The 15,852-nt window shown below is 36.1% G+C and overlaps 1 pseudogene; it reads left to right on the top strand.

Annotated features, from left to right (window-relative positions):
• The first annotated feature begins 12,126 nt into the window (after nt 1-12,126).
• LOC140810344 (uncharacterized) lies at nt 12,127-14,481 on the top strand (annotated as a pseudogene).
• Nucleotides 14,482-15,852: the final 1,371 nt, after the last annotated feature.

Here is a 15,852-nt window from a genome sequence, read left to right as displayed (position 1 = left end):
TAGTGCCATGTTAGGCGGGTTTCGGGTTGGGTCGGGTTGGGTCGCAGGTTGACCCGCGAACTTTTTTTTTGAAAATATTACCTATATTTTTATATATTGTATGTTTGAACAAAATTTATTTTTATTTCTATGATAAATTTTCATCATTTAATATTTATTTTGCATATTTTTATTTTTTTAACAATTTTTTATTTGATTTAGTAAATATACTTTAAATTTTCTACAATTAAACTATCAAATTTAAATCGGAAATTTTGTTATTATGTGTTTAAATTAAAATATTATGATTTTTTTTTTATTTTTTTGAATTTTTTTCATTAATTTTTTTAAAAAAAAATTAAAAAAATAAATAAAATTTGGGTTAGGCGGGTTGAGTCGGGTTATACGGGTTCGTGTTCGTGTTGGGGGTTTTCGGGTTGCTTCGGTCAGGTTGGTTCGGGTTGAAAAAAAATAAAAAAAATTCGCGGGTTGACCCGAAACCCGACCCAACCCACCAGATTGACACCCCTAGATTCATCTTCTTCGTCTTTGGAAAAGCCTTCATAATTGACTAATTCCTGATCCATTTCCCAAAACTTTATCTGCGATTGCAGAGCAATAAGATCTGTGTCCAACTGAGTGAGCAAAGCTCGACCATTATAAGCGGTTGGATTTGTGGGAATGTAGTTGCTTTTGAGCTTTTCAATCAGTTGACCCAACTTTTTGGCTCTTATTTGATCAAAGAAATAATTCTTTCTCCCCAATGCCTGAACAATGGTAGCTGCTTTGACCATTTTGAGAACAGTTGCTTCAAATTTGATGAATTTATCTAGTTTAGACTTCTTTTTCAACTGTTTGGCAAAAGTGTGAGTTCTGAAGCTCGTCCAAGCGTTATAAACTTTCAGTTTGGATTCAAAAAATGTGTTGACCTGTTCCCAGATAAGGTCAATGTGAGTTTGAATTGCATTTGTTGGTCTTGGCTCTTCGATCAACTTGCCCTTGCCTTGCTCATCATAGAGAATGTATGGAATGTTCAGTCCAGAATGAGTAGCGTCCACTTGTTCCTGAATTCCGATTCCTTTGGGTCGAGCAGGAGTAAGGACAGGTCGATTGATATTGATCAAAGGAGCTGAAACTCTTTCTGATTCCTTCTTTTTACCAGTTGTAGTGATGACCTTTTTGGATGAATCAGTTGGTGGAGGTAACTTATATTTAGCTGAAACATCAGCTGGAATGGCTTTCAAAGGAATATCCTGAATAGGCTGTTGAGCGTCTGATTGCTTCAATCTATCAGCTGGGAAAGATGCCAACATTTCCACTGGCTTGGTTTTCTGTGTCCTTTGTTTCTTTGTAATCAACTGAAAAGGTGTTTCCTCAGAATCTGATTCACTGACAATCAGTTTTCTCTTGATTGTTTTTAGTTGATCCAAAGTTATTCCCTTCTTCACTGACTTGGGAACATCCTGCTGCGTCCCAATCTCCTTTTTGATCTTTACAAACTGATCAGGAGAGATGTCCAGTTTAGTATTTGGGGGCTGAACATTCTTGGCATTGAAGACTTTGAATTTTTATGATCTCTGAATCATCACCCACCAGTCCTTTGACTTTCATCAAATAACTTAGTTGTACTGCGAATCCTTTGGACTGCTTGGTAGATTGAAATATATTCTTCAAGATATTGAAGATAAGGTGCTTCCAGTTCAGTATTCGACCACCCATAATAACAATAATGACCTGAAATTTTTCCAAGGTTAGTGCAGCAAATGATCCTGCCTTTGCTAATAGCCCCTTGGCTACAATATCAGCCAGCAACTGAACTTCGTGCTTCAGTTCCTTCTTTGGATCGGAAACTTTGATTTTTCGTCCATCAGCAGAAAATAGAGTTTTCATCTCTTCGACGTCAGATGCTTTTACTTCAGCAAGGTTTGCCAGCCCATCAGAAGGCAATAAGAACATTTCTCCAAACGATTCTTCAGAAATGGTCAACAACTGACCATTGACAGTAGTGAAAACGTTGCCATCAGAACTGATATTCCCATTAGAGTAGGAATCATGAAGTTCCTTTGGGTAGATCTCTTGTGAAGATTGCCCCAAAAATGTCATTACCCCATCTGATTCTAGCTTCAAAAAGACGTTCTTGACATTAGCCTCTCCGACTGATAGATCTGATTCAAAATTTATAGCCATAGCATTCAACATGTGAGAATGAATTTGATTTGCCATTAGAACTGAATGATTTCCTGCAAAAAAGAAAGCTTGAATTTGCTTTTGCTCTGAGAATTTTAGGTAAGCGTAAGAAAGAAAAACTGAAATGGAGCGGGAAAATTACTTATGTACGTGACTGTTCGAATTATCGGACACGTGTCAGTCCAGGAAATTTTGAATAAAATACGTGTGTACGTGTGGTAAAAGCGTGTGTTGAAAATACATGGATTATAAGGGTCCACGTTCCAACCTATCATTTGTTGAAAGATACCATTTAATGCTTTGATAATCAGCCACGTCACTAGATTTGGAATATAAAATGGTTAATTTGTTAACTTATGTGAGAAGATTAGTGAAATAATCAACTGAACGATCAGTTGTGAAACTGTGTCTTTTCAGTTGAAGATTTACTAACTGATGTCTTCTCTAAAAACCTTTTAAACCAATATTCCCCCTTAATAAATGCATATAAAAATTATGAGAATTTAAGCAAGACGAATTAAATAAATCTTATGCTTAGAAGGTTAATCGTCTGCCGTAATGACCCTGGGCTATAAATAAGAATAGCTCAGTTAGTCTCAATCATATCAGCAAATAATATTCAAAAGCTATAATAGCAGGTGCAAGTAGCTCGAAGACTCCATATATGGCTGAAGAATTTATGGAATCAGCTCTAGAGAAGAGAAAGATTGCAATGGAAGTGTGGAGTGGCTATGACTGAAGAAATATTGGGAACACTTGCACGTTGCTGATACAGTGGACATCTTAGAAGATGAATGTGTCTACCAGCTAATGCTCCAGAAGGAAAGAAAGATCCTAGAGCATATAGCTGACTCAAATAGCTTCTTAAGAATTCCACCGGAGTTTTAACCTGTTGGTTGACCAAGTGGAGGTCTTCTGTTGAAGAAGAATATTTCGATGTACTCCGTGCTTATTTCTTTAAATGAATAAAATTATTATCTAATTTATCTTTGTCTCTCATCAGTTGATAAGTAAATCACGAACTGAACATAATAACTGACATCAATTGAGATTCAAATGGATAAAAGACGAGCTGAATGAGCAGTAAATGACAATAGAACTGATAGATAACATAAATCAATTAACAACTGATATATCAACAGTAAAACTGATTAGGATAAATCAATTAATCCAAGTATATTGTGAAAGTGAGAAAAATTAGTCTCGGGCAATGGTTTGGTGAAGATGTCAGCTGCTTGCTGTTCAGTTGAGACATATTCCAATCTTATGTCCTTCTTCAAGACATGATCTCTGATAAAGTGATGCCTGACATCTATGTGCTTGGTCCTTGAGTGAAGAACTGGATTGTAGGTAATAGCAATCGTGCTTGTATTGTCACAGAATATGGGCGATTATTTAGCGTCAACTCCATAATCTCTCAGTTGTTGCTGAACCCAGAGTTGTTGAGTACAGCAGCTTCCAGCAGCAAGGTATTATTCTGCTTCAGTTGTGGAAGTTGCTATGGATGTTTGCTTCTTGCTGAACCAAGAGATCAGTCTGTCTCCTAGAAACTGACATGATCCGCTTGTACTTTTACGATCAAGATTACATCCTGATAATCTGTATTTGAATATCCAACTAAATTGAAATAGGAGTCTTTAGAATACCATAACCCAACATTTTGTGTGCCCTTAAGATATTTTAAAATACGTTTGGCAGCTGAAAAATGTGATTGATTGGGGTTTGCCTGAAATCTAGCACACATACAGACATCAAACACAATATCAGGAGGACTAGCAGTTAGGTATAATAATGAACCTATTAACCCTCTGTAAAGTGTCGCTTCAACTGATATTCCCCCTTGATCAGTGTCCAGTTTTATTGATTAGCTCATGGGAGTACTTGCAGCTGAACACGATTCCATGCCAAATTTCTTCACCAATTCCTTCGTGTATTTAGTTTGACTAATAAAAGTGCCTGTCTCCAGTTGCTTCACTTGTAGTCCAAGAAAAAATGTCAGTTCACCCATCATGCTCATTTCAAATTTCTCCTGCATCAACTTAGAAAATTTCTCGCATAATTTTGGGTTAGTTGACCCAAATATGATGTCATCAACAAAAATTTGAACAAGTAAAATATGATCATTCTTTGAAAATTTGAACGATGTCTTATCAACTGATCCCACAGAAAAATCGTGATCAGTTAGAAATTTTGAAAGAGTTTCATACCAAGCTCTTGGAGCTTGTTTAAGACATATAAGCCTTTCTTCAAATGGTAGACATGATCAGGAAAATAATGATTGATAAAACGTGGAGGTTGTTCAACATAGAATTCTTCTTGCAACTGACCATTCAGGAATTCACTCTTTACATCTATCTGGTAGACTTTGAAGTTCTTGAATGATGCATAGGCAAGGAATATTCTGATAGCTTCCAGTCTTGCAACTGGTGCATATGTTTCATCGTAATCAATTCCTTCTTCTTGCCTATATCTTTGTGCTACCAGTCTCGCCTTTTTGCGCACAACTGGTCTTGGAACTATGTTCCAGACATTGTTATGGGTAAACTGATTCAGCTCCTCTTGCATTGCATTTGTCCAGTTTGGATCAGCAAGAGCTTCATCAGTTTTCTTCGGTTCCAATTGCGATACAAAAGATGAATGAATAGATAAATTGAGCATTTGATTTCTTGTTCTTACCGGGTCAGATGGATTACCTATCACCCATTCTGGAGGATGTGATTTCTTCCATCTGAGTTCAGCGTTTTTTGCTTCTGCATCAGCAGTTGTTTCTGTAGGCAACTGAATGTTTTCAGTTTCAGTTGGAGTTATTTCAGTTGGTATCATTTCTCTGCTCTCCCAACTGACTTTTAGGAACTACTTCCTGTTCAACTGATTGATCCACAATTTCAGGTTCAGGTGTTTTAAGGATGTTTCGATTGATATGATTTTCTTCATGATCATCCTCCAAATTGATATCTGTAAATCGATCAACTAGCTCAACTGGATCAGTTGGCTTATCAGTTAGTACAGTTTCATAAAAAAACAACATGTATAGACTCTTAAACATTTAGTGTGCTCTTGTTAAAGATCTATAAGCTTTGCTAACTGACGAATATCCTAGAAATATTCCCTCTGTAGATTTAGCATCGAAGTCTTTTAAATGATTTTTGCCATTGTCAAGAATAAAACATTTGCAGCCGAATATTTTGAAATAAGAAACCACATTTTTTCGTTCATTCTAGATCTCATAAGGTGTTTTCAAATGATTTTTATTAATTATTGATCTGTTCTGAGTAGCAGTGTTTACTGCTTATGCCCAAAACATTTGAGAAATACCAGAATCAGCAAGCATTTTTCTAGCACCTTCTTTAAGGGTTCGATTTCTCCTCTCAGTTACGCCATTTTGCTGAGTAGTTCTAGCTGCTGAGAGCTCATGCCTAATTCCATCATTTTCTAAACAATTTGAAAGAATTTGATTGATGAATTTAGTTCCTCGATCGGATCTCATTCTATCAATTCCAACTGATTTCTCGTTTAATATTCTTTTAAAAAGATTGATCAATTGTGCAGCAATTTGGTATTTGAATTTGAGAAAAATATCCCAAGTAAATCTTGAAAAATCATCCACAACCACCAAGGTGTATTTCATTCCCCCCTAAGCTCATGACTGGTATTGGACCAAATAGATCCATATGTAACAGCTCTAAGCATCAGGAAGAAGATTTACGGCCCTTGTTTTTAAAAGAAGATTTAACTTGTTTACCAAACTGACATGCTGAGCAAATTTTATCTTTGGTAAAATCCAACTTGGGCAAACCAGTGACAAGATCGTGATTATTCAGATAGACAATAGATTTAAAGTTCAGGTGATTTAATCTCTTATGCCACAACCAGTTTTTAGAAGATTTTGAAGCAATAAAACATATTGGTGCATAAGTTGATCATTCCAACTGACTTTGTAAGTGTTTCCACACCGTTTGACAGTTAGTATGACCTCATCAGTTGCATCTCTGACTGAACGAGAATGTTTGTCAAACTTAACTGAGAATCCATTATCGCATAACTGACTAATGCTAATCAGGTTATACTTGAGATTCTCAACTAATAAAACATCATTAATGATAAAGTTACCATGGATAAGCTTACCCTTACCCACAGTTTTACCTTTGGAATTATCTCTGAAACTGATGTTTGGTCCAGTGTACTTGATCAGTTGAGATAACAAGTTTGCATCTCCCGTCATGTGTCGTGAGCATCCACTATCCAAGTACCAGATTGATTCCTTGCTTGTACCTGTTGCCTGCAATCACACACAAGATATAATTTTAGTACTCTTTTCTATTGGGTCCAAAATTGATTAGTCCTTTAGGAACCCAGACTTGGATCAATCTGACTGATTGTCCAGTTGCTGTATTCCAGATGGTCTTTTTCGATTTGTGTGTGCTTGGTGTGTAGTGTGCAGATGAGACAACATGTTATTTATCTTTGTTCAATTGATTGTTCAGCCGATATCTTTTCTGAACTGGCTTGTTGTTATAGTAATTGGAGTAGCCATTTGAATAATTCTTGCTGAATCTTTTTGACGACTGACTGCGTGAGTCAGTTAAAACTTTTGGGCTATAACCAATACCATATCTTCTAGCCTTGTTCGTACTTTTAGTTGGCTGTTCAACCAGTTTACTTGGCTCAGTTTGTTCTTGTTCCACAACTGATTTGACAAAGTGAATGTATTTCCCTTTATCCATATTCAGTTTTGGTCGAGTATCATTGGAAGACATTTCATCTTGGTTACTGAACCCTAAACCAGTTTTATCATTAACTGATTTTTGTGAGTTCTGTATTTCAGTTAATGCAACAGATGATTTGTTCCAAGCCTGAATAAGCTCAGTTTGCTTTGAATTTTCAAGCATCAACTTCTGAATCATTGATTGATTCCTGCTTCTTTCAGCATTGAACTCAACAATCTCCCTTTTTAGACTCAACTCATCAACTGATTCATCAGTTTTAGTTTTATTGTCTATGTGATCAGTTTGCTTTGCTCTGGACTTTCCAAAAGATAAGGCAAGCTTGTGGTACTCATTAACCATGTCATGAAGAGTTGAAATGAGTTCTTCTCTAGTGAAATTAGTAGAGGTGAAGTCAAATACCCGTTGAATGCTTGACTCCACTTCTGTATCACCAGCCATTAGACACTGCACTTCCTCTTCACCATCACTTGAACTGCATTAGGTTTCTGGCTCTGACTCCTCGCTGTCAGTTTCTGCCCATTTTGTTTTACTTTCTTCAGCTAAGAGCACCTCATGCTTCTTCTTGAAAGACTTCTTATCATCCTTGGGTCTACTCTTGTGCTCATATGACTTCTTATTTCTTTCAGTCGAGCCTTGACTGTCCTTTGAAGTTTGGGACAGCCAGCAATGAATTGACCGGGTTTGCCACAGTTGTAGCAAGCGTTTGATTCCTCTATAGAATTGTTTCTCTGATAATGCTTCTGGAAGTTCCCTTGATTTTTCCTCATGAACCTTCCAAATTTTTTGATGAACAATGACATAGCATCATTGCTTAGTTGATCAGCAACCTTCTCCACTGAACCAGTTGGTTCTGTTCTTACAGCAGCTAAGGCAGTTGTGACTGTTGGAGTAGAAGGTTCTCCTTCTCGAGTTTGCAGCTCAAACTCATAGGCTTTCAGATCAGCAAATAGGTCATGAAGCTCAACCTTGTTTAGATCCTTGGACTCCCTCATTGCCATGATCTTAACGTCCCACTCCTTGGGAAGACCTTTGATCACTTTTAATGCAACTTTTTTGTTGGTATACTCTTTTCCAAGTGCATTTAGTTCATTGATGATACAGCTGACTCTTTCATCATACTCATGCATCGATTCTCCAGTTCTCATCTTGATATTATCAAACTTCTGAACAACAACATAAAGCTTATTCTCTTTAATTTGTTCATTTCCTTCACAAAGCTGGATCAGCTGTTCCCAATTTCTTTAGCTACCTTACACACTTTGATCTTGCTGAAAGTTATTTTATCCAACATTTTGTACAGTGTATCCTTTGCCTTATTGTCCAAATTTGCTTTTCTTTTGTCCTCAGCAGTCCATTCATCTCTGGGCTTTTCAATTCTATGAGGTGCCCCATCGGTGATTGCAACTGCTATGTTGGCTTTAAGAATTTTCATTGGTCCTTCAGTGATGACGTACCACATATCATCGTCTTGTGTAGCTAAGTGATCCTGCATCCTGATTTTCCAATCGTCGAAGTCTTCTCTGGAAAACATTGGGATTTTATTGAAAGAAGACATGATGAACAGTTTGAGTAGAAATATTCTGAGACGAATATGGATGTTCGGAGAATAGAATAACTCCTACATCTTCTATCACAAAGATAGGATTATCACTAAAAGACTTTGATCAAATACAAACGTTGTACTAATCCACTTCAGTTTGGACTTAACATTGCCAAACTGAAACTCTTAGTTCACAAATTTTTTTACAGTGTGTGACTGAATATAACACAACTGAATGAATCTAACAAAGATTTCAAAGTGCTAATAAGCTCGTAAATATAGCCTTGATTGCTACTGATATATTTGATAAAAGTGAGCTCTTGATATTTGAATAAGAGTGGTGATTTTAGCAGAGTAACACCAAGCTTGAATAGAATAGTAGTTCGAGTTATGTCTTCTCAGCTGCCCTCTTCACCTATTTTAATATTAAATAAAATTTGAATCTTTATATCCGTTGATTGCTACGTCAAAATTCTCTGACATTCGTATACTGCAATCTCTTAAATGCGGCGTTCCACTACTAGTTGCAGTCTTTTGTACTATTTGTCGGTTGTCGTTCTCAATTGATGACGTGTACAGCTGAGAGATCAGCTGAAGGATACTTTGCTGGAAAACTCCTAATTGATTGTTTCAACTGATCAGTTCCCAGCTGATCAGTCAGTTAGATGCTGCTTCAACTAATTAGTTTCCAACTGATCAGTTCGACGTGGATAAGATTTAGCTGGTACGCATTAATCTTCAGCTAATGACAACTATCCGTTGTAAGATTTTAGTCAGTTAAGCTCGTTTGCCTTTGATCAGTTATTCCAATAAGTTCGTTGCTTAGTTATCAATTCACTGAAATTTAGTTTCCAAGAGTATCATGTATGGTATGTGTAACGTACCGTATTTTGAACTACTTAAAATTTGTGGAAAAATAAAAATTTTATTAAATACCAATAAACTTCCAAACTGTGATCATAAATGAACCGTCCAACCAAAAGTATTTGCAAAAGAGTGAACACAATTAAATTTGTTAAAGAAAAATGTTTGTTTAAACATTGTAATCAAAACGTGAAATCAGAATATTTTGAACACTTCATAAAAAAATAAAATATGGCGGTCCTCGGGTTTAGCCTCCCGCTCAGTCCGAGTCAGCTCACTCGTCCTCACCTCTCGTATCCTCAATTCATCCTCACCTACATCGATCAAGTCTAGTGAGTCTAAAGACTCAACGTGTATAAACTGGAGATAACAAGTAATACGTAATAAAACCACATGCATCTTTAAAATAGAGCGTACATACTTGAAACTTGAACTTGCATACAAGAGCTTGAACATACATACATATCATAGACGTGTCATAAACGTGAAACTTTTCTTAAACAGCTTGCATCGTACATACTTGAGCATACATAACATAATTTTACGTAGAGGCATGTTTCAAAGCAAGTGACCCATACATAAATACGCCTGATCAGACTAAACCACAGTACTGGGCTGGCAGGGAAAGTCCACTACCACATACATGAGATCCCCATTCATAATTTAACGGGTGGATTGGTCCCTGTTCATACTTTACAGCTTTCCAATCCTGATCTAAACCCGTTCATAATTTAACGAGGTGGATTGGTCCCTGGTCATACTTTACCGCTTTTCAATCACATACATAATTTGGTCACAAGACATTTAGCATACCTCAAAAACTTAAAAGTATTTTTTTTTCCACGTCGAACATACTTACTTGGCGTTGAGGGATTCATTGGATCTCGCTTGGGGCCAATGCTGCACATACTAACATGAGTTCCAATACTTATCTTGCATAGATTAGACGTATAGTCATGCTCACACCCAAAAATGACAAATTTCCTTATGACACTCTAAATCTCTCGGGACTTGACCTCGTTTAATCATCGTACAAAATCATAACATCAAACCACAAAACAATCACTAAAAAAAGGAATTTTTTTTTATAAAGGACCCGTATTGTCTGTACGGGTCCGTGTCGGGGTCAATTTAGGTACTGGAAAATCAAATTTTTGAGAAAAAAAGTGCACGGACCCCGTGCCAGGGTCCGTCTACAGGTCCGTGTAGGTGCTGGAATCGCGAACCAACGAAGAAACACTACACTAAAGGCTTAATCCTCCTAACTCGATCATACGGACCATGAACCAATGCCTCGAGACCCATCCTAAGATGCTATGTCACTTATTCAAACTCAAACAAACGTCCCAAAACAACTACGCATCACAAGTAACACAATAAACCCGTGAACACAGCTTTTTACACCAAAACAATTCCTACGGCTTCTAATTCAACCAAGTGCCTAATGACACGAAATGAAATGCCAACAATCATCCCAACATCATTCTCGATATTCCTAAATGCAGCAACGATCACCCGTCGATCCCCCACGAAGCCTGCAACAATAAAACTTCAAGAACACATCAATAGCATATATTTTCAGAAAACGCAGTTTTAGCAGTCCCACGAAAACAATAATAACTCACTCATTTCTTATCCTAATATTTCAAATTTACTGTCAAATCGAAGGTATCAAAAATTTCTACGTTTTATATGTTGAAAGTTTTTCCATAAAAGCGACCGAAAAATCGCAGTATTTAAAAGAACAGTAAATTTCGAGTTTTAGATCTAAAAAAGTTTCCAAAAATCAACCTAACACGTTTATGCTCAAACTTTGCAAATCACACATGGATTTTTACGCATAAAACATCACAACACATAATATGACTAGAGCGACGCAGGAAAAACAGAATATACATGCCTTTTGATGTTTAAAACTCACGATACGGTTAGAGGCGAAGCTTATTAAGGCCCAGTGTGGGCTGCTGCCTACACTGGGCCAAAAAAAATTAATACTAATTATAAATTTGGGCAAAAAAAAATTTAATAGTAAGTGGTTCAATTTTAAAAGCCCAGCCCACACTGGACATCGATTTAGAAAACCCTTTTGACAGAATGGAGTTGCACGAAATTGTTCAAGTAGCCCTTTCTCAAAGATATTCTGATTTCATCGAGGCATCAGCACTTGTGGTTGAGGCTATAGAACTCTCTGGCCCGACTCCCGAGGTAGAATTCCACACTTCTTCTACTTCTTTCTATGTATTGTTTATTGTATTACATGTAAAAAAAGGTTAAGAAAATTTTGTACAAGGTTTCGTTCCTTTGTTGTTCATTTAAAGCGTTGGAATGATTTTGCCCCACTGTACATGTGATATGCTCATAGAGACGTCGTGTTAGGGTATTGCGAAATTTGATATGCTCATAGAGACGTGTTGGAATTTTTCCTGCCTTTAAGTTTAGGGTTATGGATTTTTTTCTGCGATTTATTTTGATTTGTGGGGTATCTCAAGGTTTGATTTTGCACTATATATTGCTAAACTTCTTTTCCTACATTGACCGATTTTTGTATCTAATTATGTTGTTTGAGCTGGAACCTGGAGAAATGTACACGCAAGTTCCGCTAATTAAAATCCTTGTTCACAATTGTGAGGTTTTGAGTGCTTTGTATTATATGCTACTAGACATGGTGATGTAAGCTAGCGTCGTATGATTTTTTGGGGCAATTTATGCATATTCAATGTATTCTATATATTGGTCCATAAAAAAAAATCAATGCGAGTTGTTTTATAAATATATATATAAAGCTAAACATTTATATTTTTTTATTTTATCAGGAAATTAATATTTACAATGCATAGATTTTTTAAAAGAAAAGATCCAGAATCAGAAGTACAAAGCATCAGAGATGTTAGGGTTGAAGAATTTGATTTCTCACAACTACCGGCAGATCCTGGACTTAGGACTCCAATTTGTGAATATAATGTTAATATTAGGGATCAAGTTTGAAGGGCATATTTGCAAAAAGGTCCATGTCAACCTTCAGGCTATGAATTTCCAAAAAGAAAATTTGGAGTAAGCCAATGTAGACGGTTCAATCCTTCATGGTTTAATGAATTTGGTGATTGGTTGGAGTATAGTGTAGAAAAAGATGCAGCATATTGTTTGTATTGTTATCTCTTCAAGACAACTAAGGGAAAACAAGCGGGAGGGGAGACTTTTGTTAATGAAGGATTCACAAATTGGAAGTGTAAAGATAGGTTAAATATTCATGTTGGCCAGCATGACAGCGAACATCATAAAGCTCGAATGAATTGTGAAACTTTGATGAATCAAGATGAGCACATTCAATCAGTTTTGCACAAACAGTCAAATCAAATGCGGAATGATTATCGTATCCGTCTCAATGCTTCAATTGATTGTATTAGAGTTTTGTTGCGACAAGGGCATTCATTTCGAGGTCACGATGAAACTGAAAGTTCTCTTAATCCAGGTAACTTTCTTATCCAATTGGAATTTTTAGGTGCTCATAATAAAGAGATTAATGATGTGATATTGAAAAATGCTCCTAAAAATTGCAAGTTGACATCACCTGATATTCAGAAGGACATAGTGAGTGCTTGTGCCACTGAAACGATTAATGTTATTATCAGAGATATTGGTGATTCCTTGTTCTCTATTTTAGTTGATGAATCTCGTGATGTGTCAACAAAGGAGCAAATGTCAGTTGTTATCCGTTATGTGGATAGTAGTGGACATGTAAATGAACGTTTTATCGGGATTGAACATCTTACCAGTACTACATCACTCTCACTTAAAGCTGCTATTGATAAGATGTTTTCTAGACATAATTTGAGCATGTCTAAGTTGAGAGGACAAGGTTTTGATGGAGCAAGTAAGATGCAGGGTAAATTTAATGGTTTAAAAGCACTCATTTTAAAGGAGAACCCATGTGCATTTTACATACATTGTTTTGCCCATCAGCTTCAACTAGCTCTTATAGCTGTGGCCAAGAAAAATCTTCCGATTTCTAATTTCTTTCGTGTTGTTGGTGATGTGTTAAATGTTGTTGGAGCATCTTGCAAACGTTCTGATCTTCTTCGGGAGAAACATTCAGATTTTATTGTCGAGGCATTGGAGAGGGGTGAGATTTCAAGTGGTCGGGGACTTAATCAAGAAACTACCCTTCAACGTGCTGGGGATACACGTTGGGGGTCACATTACAATTCTTTGATAAGCTTGATTTCCATGTTCTCTGCTGTCATTGATGTGCTTGAAATAATTTCAGAAGATGATTCCAGTTCTCCTGATCAAAAAAATGAAGCATTTAATTTATTGGAGTCAATACTTTTATTTGATTTTGCATTCAATCTACACTTGATGAAACATGTCTTAGGAATTTCGAGTGAATTGTCGACAGCATTGCAAAAAAAAGATCAGGATATTGTGAATGCAATGGATTTGGTACAAATATGCAAACAGCGACTCCAAAAAATGAGAGATGATGGTTGGGATTCATTTTTAGAAGAAGTTCACCGGTTTTGTGAGCAACATTACATTGATGTTCTCAAAATGGATGATATGTTCACACGTTGGGCACCACGTGGTCGTCCCCATCGTAATCCACCAAAAGTGACAAATTTGCATCATTATCGTGTGGATTTATTCTATGGTGTTATCGACATGCAACTTCAAGAGTTAAATGATCGTTTCTCAGAGGCAGGTACAGAGTTACTCCTTTGTGTAGCTTGTTTGTGTCCACAAAACTTGTTTTATGCTTTTGACAAGAAAAAATTGATGCAACTAGCTGAATTTTATCCACAAGATTTTTCAAGATTTGATCTCCTCACACTTGATGATCAACTTGAAACTTATATATGTGATATGCGTTCTAACAAAGTATTTCAAGGATTGAAAGGACTTGGTGATCTTTCAGAGAAGTTAGTTATGTCAAAGAAAAATATGGTGTACCCATTGGTTTATAAGCTTTTGACATTGGCATTAATTCTACCGGTTGCAACGGCGACAGTAGAGAGGGTGTTTTCTGCCATGAGAATTGTGAAAGACAGGTTGCGCCATCGAATGATTGATGATTGGATGAATGATAGTCTCATTGTCTATGTAGAGAAAGATATATTTCTGACCGTTGATAATGAATCTATTGTACAAAGATTTCAAAATATGAAGACCCGAAAAGAACAATTGTAAGGTAGTTATTTTGTGATGTTTTTATGATTAAAAGATTTTTTTTGTTTTATTAATCATAGCATATCATAGCCTACACTGAATCTTTATTCTAGCTCCGCCCCTGGATACGGTGATACCGAAGCAGAAACGGTGCGAGACTTGATCCGGGACGAACGTGGCACTATTTTTCTTGCAATAAAATCCACGAAAACTTGCTGGAAAATGAAGGGAGAGGGGCGGCTGCTCTTTCTTTTAGAACCCTAGGTTTTTCTCTCAAAAATTTAAAAAAAATCTGAATTGAAATATGTGTGTGTATGTGAACGGTTTTGAGTGTGTGAAAATATGTGTGTGTGCGTGAGTTTTAGGTTTAATTAGGGAATTAAATTGCTTAATTATATCATTAACAATATTAATTAAAAATGCTAATTAAAATGTTAATTCTCACTACTAAGCCAAGTCCCCTAATTTAAAATAAAATGCACACTTGTTAAGCCTTAAAATTTTTAAAATCCTAAAATCATTAAATAAATAAATTAGGCTTTCAAAATAATAAAAACTTATAGATCATTTAAAATGCCCCATTCTAGACTTAAAATAAAATATCACGCTTTAAAAGTGCCAAAATCGTCGCCGGACTCTTTTCCTCGATCTCGCATCGAATAATCGCCTGAAACATGAAACTCAAGAAAATATTTTTAACGTGAATCACATAAACATAAATATTTTATAAGAATGCAATTTCATAGAACATGCATCGCTAGAAAAAATCATTTTAAAATTGAATAAATGATTAACAACTAAATAAATGCATGGATTTTACGTGTACTGATTTTGGGTTCTACAGTTCCTCCCTTACTTATATAAATTTCGTCCTTGAAATTAAATCTTACCAAAAAGTTCTGGGTAGCGGTTATAATAAGCTTAGATTAGTTTGTCAAATCACTGAAATTTAGTTTCCAGCAATTTCTCCTTTTTTAGTGATTGACAAAACTCAGAATATAATAAGCTGATCTTTTGAATAAAGAATCTTTGTAGATAAAATAATTTCTAATTTACAGATTTGTACAAAGAAAAATAAATAATCTTCAACGAATAACTGATAAAAAATGTCACTTCTCTTCAGCTGTATCCTCTCTTATTCTTCCATTGACTTAGCTGCTTCCCCTTTTTGTCAAGCACATCGACCTTGAGAGAAAGAATCCTAACATCAGCTGCAATGTCTTTGACAGCAGTCAATACAGTAGTCTGCAGCAAATCGATCTTCTTGGACACAGATAGTTCCATGGATTCAACTCTTTTGCTGATAAAGTCTTGAGTAATAGAAAGAATTTCAGTTATGCCTCTGTTCTTTTTGAGTTCGTAGATGGCAAAGGTGATGGAAGTCACAGCTGT

Source organism: Primulina eburnea, chromosome 13, assembly GCF_022965805.1.
Source record: "Primulina eburnea isolate SZY01 chromosome 13, ASM2296580v1, whole genome shotgun sequence".
NCBI lineage: Eukaryota > Viridiplantae > Streptophyta > Magnoliopsida > Lamiales > Gesneriaceae > Primulina > Primulina eburnea.
This window is presented reverse-complemented; position numbering and strand designations above follow the sequence as displayed.